The following is a 15393-nucleotide window of genomic DNA, read 5'->3' on the forward strand; positions in this document are numbered from 1 at the left end:
CTAGGCAGGCTATGCTGTGTATCACTGCTTTCCGTATGAGGCACACCGCTGACACCCTCTTACGGAAACTGAGGGACATCATCGCGCATTGGGTTACCCCACTTAGACTCTCCTAGGGATTTGTGATATCGGACAATGCCACCAATATTGTGTGTGCATTACAACTGGGCAAATTCCAGCACGTCCCATGTTTTGCACATACAATTAATTTGCTGGTGCAGAATTTTTTGAAAAATGACAGGGGCATGCAGGAGAGGCTGTCGGTGGCCCGAAAAATTGCAGGCCACTTTCGACATTCTGTCACTGTGTGCCAAAGACTGGAACACCAGCAAACACTCCTGAATCTGCCCTGTCATCAACTGAAGTATGAGGTGGTAACGAGGTGGAATTCAACACTCTATGCTTCAGAGGATGGAGGAGCAGCAAAAGGCCATTAAAGCCTATACATCCACCTACGATATAGGCAAAGGAGGGATAATGCACCTGACTCAAGCGCAGTGGAGAATGATTTCAATCTTGTGCAAGGTTCTCCAACTCTTTGAACTTGCCACACGTGAAGTCAGTTCAGACACTGCCAACTTGAGTCAGGTCATTCCCTTCATCAGGCTTTTGCGGAAGCAGCTGGAGAAATTAAAGGAGGATCTAAGACGGAGCAATTCTGCTAAGTATGTGGGACTTGTAGATGGAGCCCTTCATTCGCTTTGTCAGGATTCAAGGGTGGTCAATCTGTTGAAATCAGAGCACTACATTTTTGGCTACCGTACTCGATCCTAGGTTTAAAGCCTACGCTGTATCTCTCTTTTCGGCAGACACAAGTGTGCAGAGGGGCAAAAACCTGCTGGTGAGTAAATTGTCAACTCAAGCAGAATGTGACCCGTCAACAGCTCCTCTTTCAATTTCTCCCACCACTGGGGCTGCAAGGAAAAGGATAAGATTTCCTAGCCCACCCGCTGGCGGTGATGCAGGGCAGTCAGGAGCGAGTGCTGACATCTGGTCCGGACTGAAGGACCTGCCAACGATTACCGACATGTCTACTGTCACTGCATATGATTCTGTCACCATTGAAAGAATGGTGGAGAATTTTATGAGTGACAGCATCCAAGTAGGCATGTCAGACACTCCGTATGTATACTGGCAGGAAAAAAAGGCAATTTGGATGCCCTTGCACAAACTAGCTTTATTTTACCTAAGTTGCCCCCACCCCTCCAGTGTGTACTCCGAAAGAGTGTTTAATGCAGCCGGTAACCTTGTCAGCGATGAGCATAGGAGGTTACTTCCAGAAAATGTGGAGAAGATTATGTTCATCAAAATGAATGATAAATTCCTCCAGGAAGACCTTGACCAGCAATTGTCTCCGGAAAGCACACAGGGACATGTAATGGTGGATTCCAGTGGGGACGAATTAATACTCTGTGAGAAGGGGGATGTACACTGTGAAAGGGGTGAGGAATCGGAGGATGAGGATGAGTCAACATCTTGCCTCTGTAAAGCCAGTTTGTGCAAGGAGAGATTGATTGCTTCTTTTTTGGTGGGGGCCCAAACAAACCAGTAATTTCAGGCTCAGTCATGTGGCAGACCCTGTCGCTGAAATTATTGGTTTGTTAAAGTGTGCATGTCCTGTTTATACAACATAAGGGTGGGTGGGATGGCCCAAGGACAATTCCATCTTGCACCTCTTTTTTTTCTTTGCTTCATGTGCTGTTTGGGGACTATTTTTATAAAGTGCCATCCTGTCTGACACTTCTGTATATGTCCAGTGGTACTATCATATAATTCCAATGATATTGCTGTATAATTCCAGTGGGAATTGTTTGTGTCGCTTGGCTTAGTCATACAGCTACTTCATTGCACCTCTTCTACATCTTTGCATGAGGTGCTGTTTGGGGCCTAGTTTTTGAAAAGTGCCATCCTGTCTGCCACTGCAGTGCTACTCCTAGATGGGCCAATTGTTTGTGTCACTTGGCTTATTCATACAGCTACCTAATTGCACCTCTTCTACATCTTTGCATGAGGTGCTGTTTGGGGCCTAGTTTTTTTGAAGTGCCATCTTGTCTGACACTGCAGTGCCACTCCTAGATGGGCCAGGTGTTTGTGTTGTCCACTTGTGTCGCTTAGCTTAGTCATCCAGCAACCTCAGTGCAACCTTTTGGCCTAAAAACAATATTGTGAGGTGTTCAGAATAGACTGGAAATGAGTGGAAATGAATGTTATTGAGGTTAATAATACTGTTGGATCAAAATTACCCACAAATACTGTGATTTTAGCCGTTTTTTTATGTTTTTTTCAAAAATCATCCAGATCCAAAACCAAAACAGGAAAGGGTGGTTTTGGCAAAACCAAGCCAAAACCAAAACACGAAAGTGGAATTAGAACCAAAACCAAAACACAAAAAGTGCCAGCCGCACATCTCTACATCCAGACGGTGGCTGGTTCTGCCCACACTGCATCTGCGCTCTTTGTGGCAGCGCCACTTGTACCACCTTAGTTACGGCCCTGTTCATATATTAGTGATGTGCACCGGAAATTTTTCGGGTTTTGTGTATTGGTTTTGGGTTCGGTTCCACGGCCGTGTTTTGGGTTCGAACGCGTTTTGGCAAAACTTTACCGACATTTTTTTGTCGGATTCGGGTGTTTTTGGATTCGGGTGTTTTTTTCAAAAAACCCTAAAAAACAGCTTAAATCATAGAATTTGGGGGTCATTTTGATCCCATAGTATTATTAACCTCAATAACCATAATTTCCACTCATTTTCAGTCTATTCTGAACACCTCACACCTCACAATATTATTTTTAGTCCTAAAATTTGCACCGAGGTCGCTGGATGGCTAAGATAAGCGACCCAAGTGGCCGACACAAACACCTGGCCCATCTAGGAGTGGCACTGCAGTGTCACGCAGGATGGCCCTTCAAAAAAATACTCCCCAAACAGCACATGACGCAAAGAAAAATGAAAGAAAAAAGAGGTGCAAGATGGAATTGTCATTGGGCCCTCCCACCCACCCTTATGTTGTATAAACACTGGACATGCACACTTTAACAAACCCATCATTTCAGCGCCAGGGTCTGCCACACGACTGTGACTGAAATGACTGGTTGGTTTGGGCCCCCACCAAAAAAGAAGCAATCAATCTCTCCTTGCACAAACTGGCTCTACAGAGGCAAGATGTCCACCTCATCATCATCCTCCGATTCATCACCCCTTTCACTGTGTACATCCCCCTCCTCACAGATTATTAATTCGCCCCCACTGGAATCCACCATCTCAGGTCCCCGTGTACTTTCTGGAGGCAATTGCTGCTGGTGAATGTCTCCACGGAGGAATTGATTATAATTAATTTTAATGAACATCATCTTCTCCACATTTTCTGGAAGTAACCTCGTACGCCGATTGCTGACAAGGTGAGCGGCGGCACTAAACACTCTTTCTGAGTACACACTCGAGGGAGGGCAACTTAGGTAGAATAAAGCCAGTTTGTGCAAGGGCCTCCAAATTGCCTCTTTTTCCTGCCAGTATACGTACGGACTGTCTGACGTGCCTACTTGGATGCGGTCACTCATATAATCCTCCACCATTCTTTCAATGGTGAGAGAATCATATGCAGTGACAGTAGACGACATGTCAGTAATCGTTGGCAGGTCCTTCAGTCCGGACCAGATGTCTGCACTCGCTCCAGACTGCCCTGCATCACCGCCAGCGGGTGGGCTCGGAATTCGTAGCCTTTTCCTCGCACCGCCAGTTGCGGGAGAATGTGAAGGAGGAGCTGTTGACGGGTCACGTTCCGCTTGACTTGACAATTTTCTCACCAGCAGGTCTTTGAACCTCTGCAGACTTGTGTCTGCCGGAAAGAGAGATACAACGTAGGTTTTAAATCTAGGATCGAGCACGGTGGCCAAAATGTAGTGCTCTGATTTCAACGGATTGACCACCCGTGAATCCTGGTTAAGCGAATGAAGGGCTCCATCCACAAGTCCCACATGCCTAGCGGAATCGCTCTGTTTTAGCTCCTCCTTCAATGTCTCCAGCTTCTTCTGCAAAAGCCTGATGAGGGGAATTACCTGACTCAGGCTGGCAGTGTCTGAACTGACTTCACGTGTGGCAAGTTCAAAAGGTTGCAGAACCTTGCACAACGTTGAAATCATTCTCCACTGCGCTTGAGACAGGTGCATGCCACCTCCTTTGCCTATATCGTGGGCAGATGTATAGGCTTGAATGGCCTTTTGCTGCTCCTCCATCCTCTGAAGCATATAGAGGGTTGAATTCCACCTCGTTACCACCTCTTGCTTCAGATGATGGCAGGGCAGGTTCAGGCGTTTTTGGTGGTGCTCCAGTCTTCTGTACACGGTGCCTGTACGCCGAAAGTGGGCCGCAATTCTTCTGGCCACCGACAGCATCTCTTGCACGCCCCTGTCGTTTTTTAAATAATTCTGCACCACCAAATTCAAGGTATGTGCAAAACATGGGACGTGCTGGAATTTGCCCAGATGTAATGCACGCACAATATTGCTGGCGTTGTCCGATGCCACAAATCCCCCGGAGAGTCCAATTGGGGTAAGCCATTCTGCGATGATCTTCCTCAGTTGCCGTAAGAGGTTTTCAGCTGTGCGCGTATTCTGGAAAGCGGTGATACAAAGCGTAGCCTGCCTAGGAACGAGTTGGCGTTTGCGAGATGCTGCTACTGGTGCCGCCGCTGCTGTTCTTGCAGCGGGAGGCAATACATCTACCCAGTGGGCTGTCACAGTCATGTAGTCCTGAGTCTGCCCTGCTCCACTTGTCCACATGTCCGTGGTTAAGTGGACATTGGGTACAACTGCATTTTTTAGGACACTAGTGACTCTTTTTCTGACGTCCGTGTACATTCTTTGTTATCGCCTGCCTAGAGAAATGGAACCTAGATGGTATTTGGTACCGGGACACAGTACCTCAATTAAGTCTATAGTTGGCTCTGAAGTAACGATGGATACCGGAACCACGTTTCTCACCGCCCAGTCTGCCAAGGCCTCAGTTATCCGCTTTGCAGCAGGATGACTGCTGTGATATTTCATCTTCCTCGCAAAGGACTGTACAGTCAATTGCTTAATGGAAGTAGTACAAGTGGTTTTCCGACTTCCCCTCTGGGATGACGATCGACTCCCAGCAGCAACAACAGCAGCGCCAGCAGTAGGCGTTACACTCAAGGATGCATCGGAGGAATCCCAGGCAGGAGAGGACTCGTCAGACTTGCCAGTGACATGGCCTGCAGGACTATTGGCTTTCCTGGGTAAGGAGGAAATTGACACTGAGGGAGTTGGTGGTGTGGTTTGCAGGAGCTTGGTTACAGATTTAGTGGTCAGGGACTGCTTCCGTTTTCACCCAAAGTTTTTGAACTTGTCACTGACTTATGATGAATGCGCTGCAGGTGACGTATAAGCGAGGATGTTCCGAGGTGGTTAACGTCCTTACCCCTACTTATTACAGCTTGACAAAGGCAACACACGGCTTGACACCTGTTGTCCGCATTTGTTATTAAATAATTCCACACCGAAGAGCTGATTTTTTTTGTATTTTGACCAGTCATGTCAATGGCCATATTCCTCCCACGGACAACAGGTGTCTCCCCGGGTGCCTGACTTAAACAAACCACCTCACCATCAGAATCCTCCTTGTCAATTTCCTCCCCAGCGCCACAACACCCATATCCTCATCCTGGTGTACTTCAACACTGACATCTTCAAATTGACTATCAGGAACTGGACTGCGGGTGCTCCTTCCAGCACTTGCAGGGGGCGAGCAAATGGTGGAAGGCGCAAGCTCTTCCCGTCCAGTGTTGGGAAGGTCAGGCATCGCAACCGACACAATTGGACTCTCCTTGGGGATTTGTGATTTCGAAGAACGCACAGTTCTTTGCTGTGCTTTTGCCAGCTTAAGTATTTTAATTTTTCTAGCGAGAGGATGAGTGCTTCCATCCTCATGTGAAGCTGAACCACTAGCCATGAACATAGGCCAGGGCCTCAGCCGTTCCTTGCCACTCCGTGTCGTAAATGGCATATTGGCAAGTTTACTCTTCTCCTCAGACGCTTTTAATTTTGATTTTTGGGTCATTTTTTTACTGATCTTTTGTGTTTTGGATTTTACATGCTCTGTACTATGACATTGGGCATCGGCCTTGGCAGACGACGTTGATGGCATTTCATTGTCTCTGCCATGACTAGTGGCAGCAGCTTCAGCACGAGGTGGAAGTGGATCTTGATCTTTCCCTATTTTTTTAACCTCCACATTTTTGTTCTCCATATTTTAATGCGCACAACTAAAAGGCACCACAGGTATACAATGTAGATGGATGGATATACTAGTATACTTTATGTATGTCGACGAGTGACGACACAGAGGTAGGTACAGCAGTGGCCTACCGTACTGCTATATACAGTATAATGGACCTGGTGGACACTGTCAGCAGACTGCGTTTATAGTATAAAGAAAAAAAGACACCACAGGTATACAATGTAGATGGATGGATAGTATACTTTATGTATGTCGACGAGTGAAGACACAGAGGTAGGTACAGCAGTGGCCGACCATACTGCTATATACAGTATAATGGACCTGGTGGACACTGTCAGCAGACTGCGTTTATAGTATAAAGAAAAAAAGACACCACAGGTATACAATGTAGATGGATGGATAGTATACTTTATGTATGACGACGAGTGATGACACAGAGGTAGGTACAGCAGTGGCCTACCGTACTGCTATATACAGTATAATGGACCTGGTGGACACTGTCAGCAGACTGCGTTTATAGTATAAAGAAAAAAAGACACCACAGGTATACAATGTAGATGGATGGATAGTATACTTTATGTATGTCGACGAGTGAAGACACAGAGGTAGGTACAGCAGTGGCCTACCGTACTGCTATATACAGTATAATGGACCTGGTGGACACTGTCAGCAGACTGCGTTTATAGTATAAAGAAAAAAAGACACAACAGGTATACAATGTAGATGGATGGATAGTATACTTTATGTATGTCGACGAGTGAAGACACAGAGGTAGGTACAGCAGTGGCCTACCGTACTGCTATATACAGTATAATGGACCTGGTGGACACTGTCAGCAGACTGCGTTTATAGTATAAAGAAAAAAAAGACACCACAGGTATACAATGTAGATGTATGGATATACTAGTATACTTTATGTATGTCGACGAGTGAAGACACAGAGGTAGGTACAGCAGTGGCCTACCGTACTGCTATATACAGTATAATGGACCTGGTGGACACTGTCAGCAGACTGCGTTTATAGTATAAAGAAAAAAAAGACACCACAGGTATACAATGTAGATGTATGGATATACTAGTATACTTTATGTATGTCGACGAGTGACGACACAGAGGTAGGTACAGCAGTGGCCTACCGTACTGCTATATACAGTATAATGGACCTGGTGGACACTGTCAGCAGACTGCGTTTATAGTATAAAGAAAAAAAGACACCACAGGTATACAATGTAGATGGATGGATAGTATACTTTATGTATGACGACGAGTGACGACACAGAGGTAGGTACAGCAGTGGCCTACCGTACTGCTATATACAGTATAATGGACCTGGTGGACACTGTCAGCAGACTGCGTTTATACTTATAGTATAAAGAAAAAAAGACACCACAGGAGTGTTTTTCAGGCAGACAAACGTATACTGGTGGTCACTGTCAGCAAAACTGTACACTGTACTCCTGCTATAGCTGCTCCCCAGTCTCCCCCACAATTAAGCAGTGTGAGCACTCAGCACAGTCAGATATGTCATGCAGCACACTGAGGCTGAGCACAGATATGGTATGGAGCGTTTTTTTCAGGCAGAGAACGGATAGCAAAACTCTGCACTGTACTCCTCCTAACAGCTACACCCCAATCCTCCCCACAATAAGCTAAGCATAAGCAATCAGATCAACTGTAAGTGTATATAATTAATTATTATCAACTATATAAACGGAGAGGACGCCAGCCATGTCCTCTCCCTATCAATCTCAATGCACGTGTGAAAATGGCGGCGACGCGCGGCTGCTTATATAGAATCCGAATCTCGCGAGAATCCGACAGCGGGATGATGACGTTCGGGCGCGCTCGGTTTACCCGAGCCACACGGGAGAATCCGAGCACGGCTCGGACCCGTGTAAAAAGGCTGAAGTTCGGGGGGGTTCGGTTTCCGATAAACCGAACCCGCTCATCACTATCACATATTACATTTGTTAAACAAATCAAGATAAAACACATAAACACTTGAAAGTAATATAAAGACTGCAGTTAGAACCTATATACAATTAAAATATCAAATGATTGCTAGATTGGATGCAAGCATTGTCCAACAGATACATAGAAAGAAGATGTAAATGTTTCCGCTTTGTAATGATTCTGCAGAAAAAGTATCTGTGGTAAATGATTAGAAAGGTAACACAATCATAGGAGTATGTCTGGGATAAATTGGAGCCGCAGCAGTATCAAAACGTGAATGGGAGCTGCAAATAGGAGCCAGTTATTCATACAATCTTTATTTTACCGGCACTGGGACGGTCCCCTGGCTCTTCTCAGTCACTAGTCCAGCAATCCTTCTGATGTGACACCAGACCAATGTGTAGCCAGGTATAGAAGCATTAGGGTTCCCTGCTCAGTTGTAAGCGTTGGGGCACTGTTAAGCCACAATCCTGTTATTGGTTATACCCTGCTTGTTCCAGCAGCAGCACAGTTTTGTTACCCGGCTGAGGTAGAGACAGGGCGGTGCTGCGTGTCCACAGCTGGATGCTGCAATTTTGTTGTTAATTCCAGGACCGCATGTTACAGCACAGGACATATAGCTCCTTGTACCCAATGCACATGTGGGGCCCCTGGCCAAGGGGTAGATACACCCTGGTTAGAAGCTGCCTCATTGTTTATGTCAATTTCCCCAGCTGTCCTCTTTAAAAGTTTTGATACATCTCCCCCTATGGGAAATATTTATTAAGCCTGGTGAAGTGATAAAGTGGAAGGTGATAACGCACCAGCCAGTCAGCTCCTAACTGTCATTTTTCAAACCCAGCCTGTGACATGGAAGTTAGGAGCTGATTGGCTGGTGCGTTATCTCCTACCACTTTATCACTTCACCAGGCTTAATAAATCTGCCCCTAAGTCTCTAACATATGACTAGTGTGCTGAATGGAGGAAGTCTCAACCAGGGAAGCTTGGGCCAGGGCCGAAACTAGGATTTTTGTCAACCGGGGCAAAACAGTAATCCGGCGCCCATGCCCTCCCCCCCCCCCCACTCCGCACACACATACACATACACGCACAGACAACCAACCCACCACCACGTGTAACTCTGCGCGAAGACTGACAATGCCATCAGCCAGTACCAGCTAACGGGCTATTTCCACTCATGGGTGTCCACGACACCCATAGAGCGGGAATAGAACCTGTGGCAAGCGCAGCGAAGCCCACAAGGGGCTTTTTTACACTCACCCACTGATGGCATTCTGGCGGCCGGGATCCTGGCGTCGGTATGCTGACCATGCACCGGCCACGTAACCCCAACCCATAAATACTCCATGAGAGCAAAGGGCTGGTAGCTGCTATATAGCGTCTTTTCTAGACATTTAGCTGGACTCAGGGGGTCATTCCGACCCGTTCGCACGCTGCAGTTCATTGCAGCGGTGCGAACGTGTCGGAACTGCGCGTGTGCGGCGGTTGCATTGTGCAGGCGTGTCATTGCCCCGCGACTGCAGTCTCCGGGCAGCGACGCCACGTACGAAGAAAGCGGTCGCAGCGGCAACTGCAAGAAGATTGCCAGGAGGAAGGCGTTTTGGGGCGTCAACTCACCGTTTTCCGGACGTGGAGATCCGAACGCAGGTGTGTCCAGGCGTTTGGAGGGCGGATGTCTGATATCAATTCCTGGACCTTCATCGCAGGATCGATCGCACAGGGTAAGTAACTGCAGGGCTAGTCTTGTTTTACACATAACTTTTGTTAACATAGCAGGGCTGCACAAGTTGCAGCCCTGCTATGCTAAAATTCACTCCCCCATAGGCGGCGTCTAGTTGATCACACGAGCAGCAAAAAATTGCTACGTGCAATCAACTTGGAATGACCGCCTTAGTTAGACATTTGGGCTACAGATGAAGTTAAAAAGGAAATAATGGCCCTCATTCCGAGTTGTTCGCTCGGTATTTTTCATCGCATCGCAGTGAAAATCCGCCTAGTACGCATGCGCAATGTTCGCACTGCGACTGCGCCAAGTAACTTTACTATGAAGAAAGTATTTTTACTCACGGCTTTTTCTTCGCTCCGGCGATCGTAATGTGATTGACAGGAAATGGGTGTTACTGGGCGGAAACACGGCGTTTCAGGGGCGTGTGGCTGAAAACGCTACCGTTTCCGGGAAAAATGCAGGAGTGGCCGGAGAAACGGTGGGAGTGCCTGGGCGAACGCTGGGTGTGTTTGTGACGTCAACCAGGAACGACAAGCACTGAAATGATCGCACAGGCAGAGTAAGTCTGGAGCTACTCTGAAACTGCTAAGTAGTTAGTAATCGCATTATTGCGAATACATCGGTCGCAATTTTAAGAAGCTAAGATTCACTCCCAGTAGGCGGCGGCTTAGCGTGTGTAACTCTGCTAAATTCGCCTTGCGACCGATCAACTCGGAATGAGGGCCAATACCCCATACATTGATACATATGTAAAATCACACACAAACATACTGTCACACATCTAAACACATACACGCACGCATACATTCACTCACATACATAGTCACACACCTGTATACATACATAGTCACACATACATACATACAGTGACACACAAGCACACATAGATATGTAGTGACACACCTATTCACATACAGTCACACACATGCACAACACATTCATACACACACATATAGTGCCCCTTCACTGTGTCACACTCACTATTTAGACTGTGCTGTGCTGCTGCTCTTCTCTCCCCTCCTCTCTTCCATGGTGCTGGCTGGCCTGTCACTGTGAGTACAGTGCCGTGTAGCTCCGCCCCTTTTTCGGACCTCTGGCTGCAGTCATTCATTTTTCCAGTTAGTGCACTGCTGCGGTGATCAAAGGCAGCAGGGGGGGCTGGGGTAACTTGTTCCCTGTGCCCCCTCTTAGGGCACAACAGGTAGCACACCACTGTCCACATAGAAGAAACTGAAAGTAAACTACAGCTCCCGCAGCAAGGGCTTCTGGGAGCTGTAGTTTATTTTCAGTTTCATCATACGGCAGCCTTGTGCTGCTCCGACGAAGGGACCTGTCCTGTGCGCATCGGGACTCGGAGGGGATGTAAGCATTGCGGCGCCCCCTCCAATCCGGCGCCCAGGTCACATGCCCCTCTAGCCCCTCCTTAGTTACGACTCTGCTTGGGCTTCCCTGGTTGAGCAGAGGCAGATCACAGAAGATCTTTGTCACATTATGTGTGAGGGAACTTTAGCACAATATTTCATACAGTTACAGGAAAAAAAATGCTAAAATGGCAAATATACAAAATGTCACACATATATACAGCACACGTACATTTATTAGTGCCGATACACTGATGCACAGTGAGTGCTAGGCCAGTTTGTGTAGCCAGCGCATCCTACATAAAACCATTCCACATGTGTCCAGAAAAGGAAATACACATATAAGCATCTATACAACCTTATAACCAGTGCATAAAGTGGTCCTAGAGAGGTGGTGGAACTCCCCCCTCCCCCCCCCCTCCCCCCGGCGCCCATGCAATAATGGTATATGGCGTGTGCTCCACAAAAAGGGGTGTGGTCTCAAAAAGAAAGGGGCGTGATCACACAATAGTAATAATGCCCACAGTAGTAGCACCCCGTAATACACAATGCCCACAGCAGTAGCGCCCCTTATACAATGCCCACAGTAGTGCTCTTTATGCAATGTCCACTGTACTGGTAGTGCCCCTTATATAGAGCCCACAGTAGTGGTGCCCCTTATGCAATGCCCCCAGTAGTAGTGCCCCTTATGTCCCCAGGAGTGATGCCCCTTATGCAATGCCCCCTTTACAATGCCCTCATTAGTAGTGCTCCCATTAGTAATGCCCTTAATTGTAATGCCCCTGTGTAGTATTGCCCCCAGTAGTAATGTCGCCTGTAGTAATGCCCCCAGTCGTTTAGCCCCAGTAGTTATGCCCCCAGTAGTTTAGCCACCAGTGGTAATGCCCCTGCAGTTATGACCCCAGTAGTTTGCCCCCACTTTAGTTTAGCCTCCCAGTGGTAATGCCCCCTGTAGTTTGCCCCATGTAGTTTAGCCCCCAGAGGTGATGCCCCCTGTAGTTTAGCCCCTGCAGTTATGCCCCCAGTAGTAATGTCCCCAGTAGTTTAGTCCCATGTAGTTAGCCCCCGGTAGTTTGCCCCCAGTAGTTTGCCCCAAGTAGTAATGCCCCCAGTAGTTTAGCCCCCAGTAGTTTAGCCCCCAGTAGTAATGCCCCCTGTAGTTTGCCCCTTGTAGTTTAGACCCCAAGTAGTAATGCCCCCAGTAGTTTAGCCCCTGTAGTTATGCCCTCAGTAGTAATGCCCCCAGTAGTAATGCGCCCCTGTAGTTATGCCCCCAGTAGTAATGCGCCCCTGTAGTTTGCCCCCAGTACCTTGCCTCTTGTAGTTAGCCCCTATAGTTTAGCCCCATGTAGTTTGCCCCCTTGTAGTTTAGCCCCCAAGTAGTAATGCCCCTGGTAGTTTAGACCCTGTAGGTTTGCCCCCAGTAGTTTGCCCCAAGTAGTATTGCGCCCAGTAGTAATGCACACTGTAGTTATGCCCCAGTAGTAATGCACCCCAGTAGTTTGCCCCAGTATCTTGCCCCCCTTGTACTTTGCCCCAGTAGCTTGCCCCCTTGTAGTTTGCCCCCAGTATCTTGCCCTCTTGTAGTTTGCCCCCAGTATCTTGCCCCTTGTAGTCTGCGCCAGAAGCTTGCCCCCAGTAGTTAGCCCCCTTGTAGTTTGCCCCCCGTATCTTGCCCCCTTGTAGTTTGCCCCCAGTAGCTTGCCCCCTTGTAGTTTGCCCCCAGTAGTTAGCCCCCTTGTAGTTTGCCCCAGTATCTCGCCCCCTTGTAATTTGCCCCAGTAGCTTGCCCCCTTGTAGTTTGCCCCTTGTAGCTTAGCCCCTTATAGTTTGCCACCAGTAGTTTGGCCCCAGTAGTTTGCCTCCAATTGACGAACCGCTAATACACTCAGTCACACATATGTTTAAAAAAAAAAACACCATACTTACCAAGCCCCGCTCTCCCGCTTCTGAGCGCTGTGATCCTCCTGGCGTCCGCTCCTCAGCACGATGAGAGAGACGTCCTAACGTCTCTCCCATAGCGCGCACTGACAGAGCCGGAAGCCGGAGCTCAGTAGTGAGCTCCTGCTGCCGGCTTCCGCTGTGGAGAGGGAGCCGTGCACCCGCTGGTAACACAATCTCAGCGGGCGCCCATCATCTCCCTGCGGCGCCGGGTGCACATCGGGTTGGGTGAGCCGAAGGAGGTGGAACAGCGTTCCGTCTCCAAGTGGAATTGACGGAACGCCGTTCCGCCACATACCGGCTCACTTTAACCCCTGCTTATAACAAAGGTTATAACAAAATAATGACCTCTTTGTTGGCGCACTTGATGAAGAAAATAGTAAAATACAACTTTTATTTTATAATTGTTATTAATTTCTCCTTATCTCCATTTTTTCGACCTATCTGTCACTTATGCCCAGAGCTGTAACGAGATCGTTAGTATCCTGGGTGTGAGAAGCCCCTGCTCCCCACCTTCGTTTTTTTTTTTTTTTTACAAGAGTTATAAAGCAATCACGTCCCCTCCCTCCCGAGACCCAGTTCAATCTATATATAGCGATAATTGTTTTTGTGTAATTAGCCCCCATGGATTTATAGTAGAACAGTACTTGTATAGGAGCCACATTGTCCCAAGCCTGAGTCTGATAGGACATTTTGGGTGGATTCAGTCAATTTACCTACAATCAAACTCTCGACTGTCAAAATCTCAACAACCATTGACTGACGGTCAAAATCCCCACATGGTCAAAATACCGACATTTAAAATACCAACAAGGTCATAATACCGACATTTAAAATGTTGACAGGACAAAAAGTTGACATGCATTTTTCATTGAAACCGACTTGTTCATACTTTACCATCCCAGTGGATTTGGAGGGGGAATATAATAGTGCCAGAAGCTGCGAGCCATGCGAGGGGATGCGATACACTTATACGGTTTCCATGTCGACATATGTCGACATACACACACACACAAAAACAATGAAAAACTCTTGTCAACTCTTTGACCTGTCTGTATTTTAAATGTTGGTATTTTTACATTTTTGGGATTTTGACCGTCAGTCAATTGTTGTCAGGATTTTGACCGTCGGGATTTTGATTGTAGGTATTTCATACTGATCCCATTTAGGGCATGTGAAGAAGTCTAATGACATATAATGGTCATGTGGAGGCCTCTGTTAACACATAAGAGGCATGTGTAGGTGTCTTATGGCTGTAAGGGACATGTGGAGGAAATCATGGCATATAAGGGGCATACGGAGAACCACCCAAGTAAACATTTCCTCCCCTCTACCCAGTACACACATAACTGTACATATGTTCTCTTTCTACACTAACGATTCCCGCTGACCTCAGGACAACAGTACTGTGTTACAGCAGGTACAAACGGGTGGTATTCATGTGATCGGCGGTCAGCCATACTACACCCGAATAAACTACTGGGGGTAAATTTACTAAGGTGGGAGATATTTAGAACTGGTGATGTTGCCCATAGCAACCAATCAGATTATATCTATTATCTGCTAGAAGCAGCTAGATAAATGGTAAGTAGAATCTGATTGGTTGCCATGGGCAACATCACCAGTTCTAAAAATCTCCCACCTTAGTAAATTTACCCCCTGGTAGTCATTTTAAAAACAGTGCTTTGGTCACATGTGCACATCAAGGAAAGTCGGCTTTGCATGTTCTGTTCTGCTATTAGAGACAAGGGGCTTGATTTACTAAAGTTCAGTTTTGGCGAATTCCTGGCAGGTTTACAATTGGCTGATTTACAAAAGTCAAATCCAATGGGAATCTGAAAACATGCAGATTCTGGCTCAGTATCTTCTTTTCATGCCTCATATTTCAGATGATTTTTTAATAAATACGACATCTGCCTAATCAGACCTTGTTCTGGGTTGCAGGGTGTGTGGCCTGGCACGCCTTTGACCCACTGACCCATGTGCACTGAACACTATGCACCCATAATAGATATATAAGCGCCAGAAAAGGGATCTATGCCAATCTGAATTAAAGACATCATGACATCACACCTAGTGGGAGGGCCCATCAACTCTAGGAAGAAAAGCGCTGCAGAGAGTGTCCTAAGGATGCTCAAGGCAACTCTACAGAC

At 47.1% G+C, this 15393-nt stretch overlaps 1 protein-coding gene across 1 annotated transcript in view; it reads right to left on the bottom strand.

The window, feature by feature from the left end:
* Positions 1-11141, bottom strand: part of LOC134979908 (uncharacterized protein CLBA1-like) — a 51819-nt gene extending 40678 nt beyond the window's left edge. The window contains exon 1 of the mRNA XM_063946528.1: positions 10920-11141. The gene's annotated coding sequence lies outside the window, so the exon portion shown is untranslated. The remainder of the gene's footprint in view (positions 1-10919) is intronic.
* Between the last annotated feature and the right edge of the window lie 4252 nt (positions 11142-15393).

The sequence above is a fragment of the Pseudophryne corroboree genome, chromosome 12 (genome assembly GCF_028390025.1).
Source record: "Pseudophryne corroboree isolate aPseCor3 chromosome 12, aPseCor3.hap2, whole genome shotgun sequence".
NCBI classification, from domain to species: Eukaryota; Metazoa; Chordata; class Amphibia; order Anura; family Myobatrachidae; genus Pseudophryne; species Pseudophryne corroboree.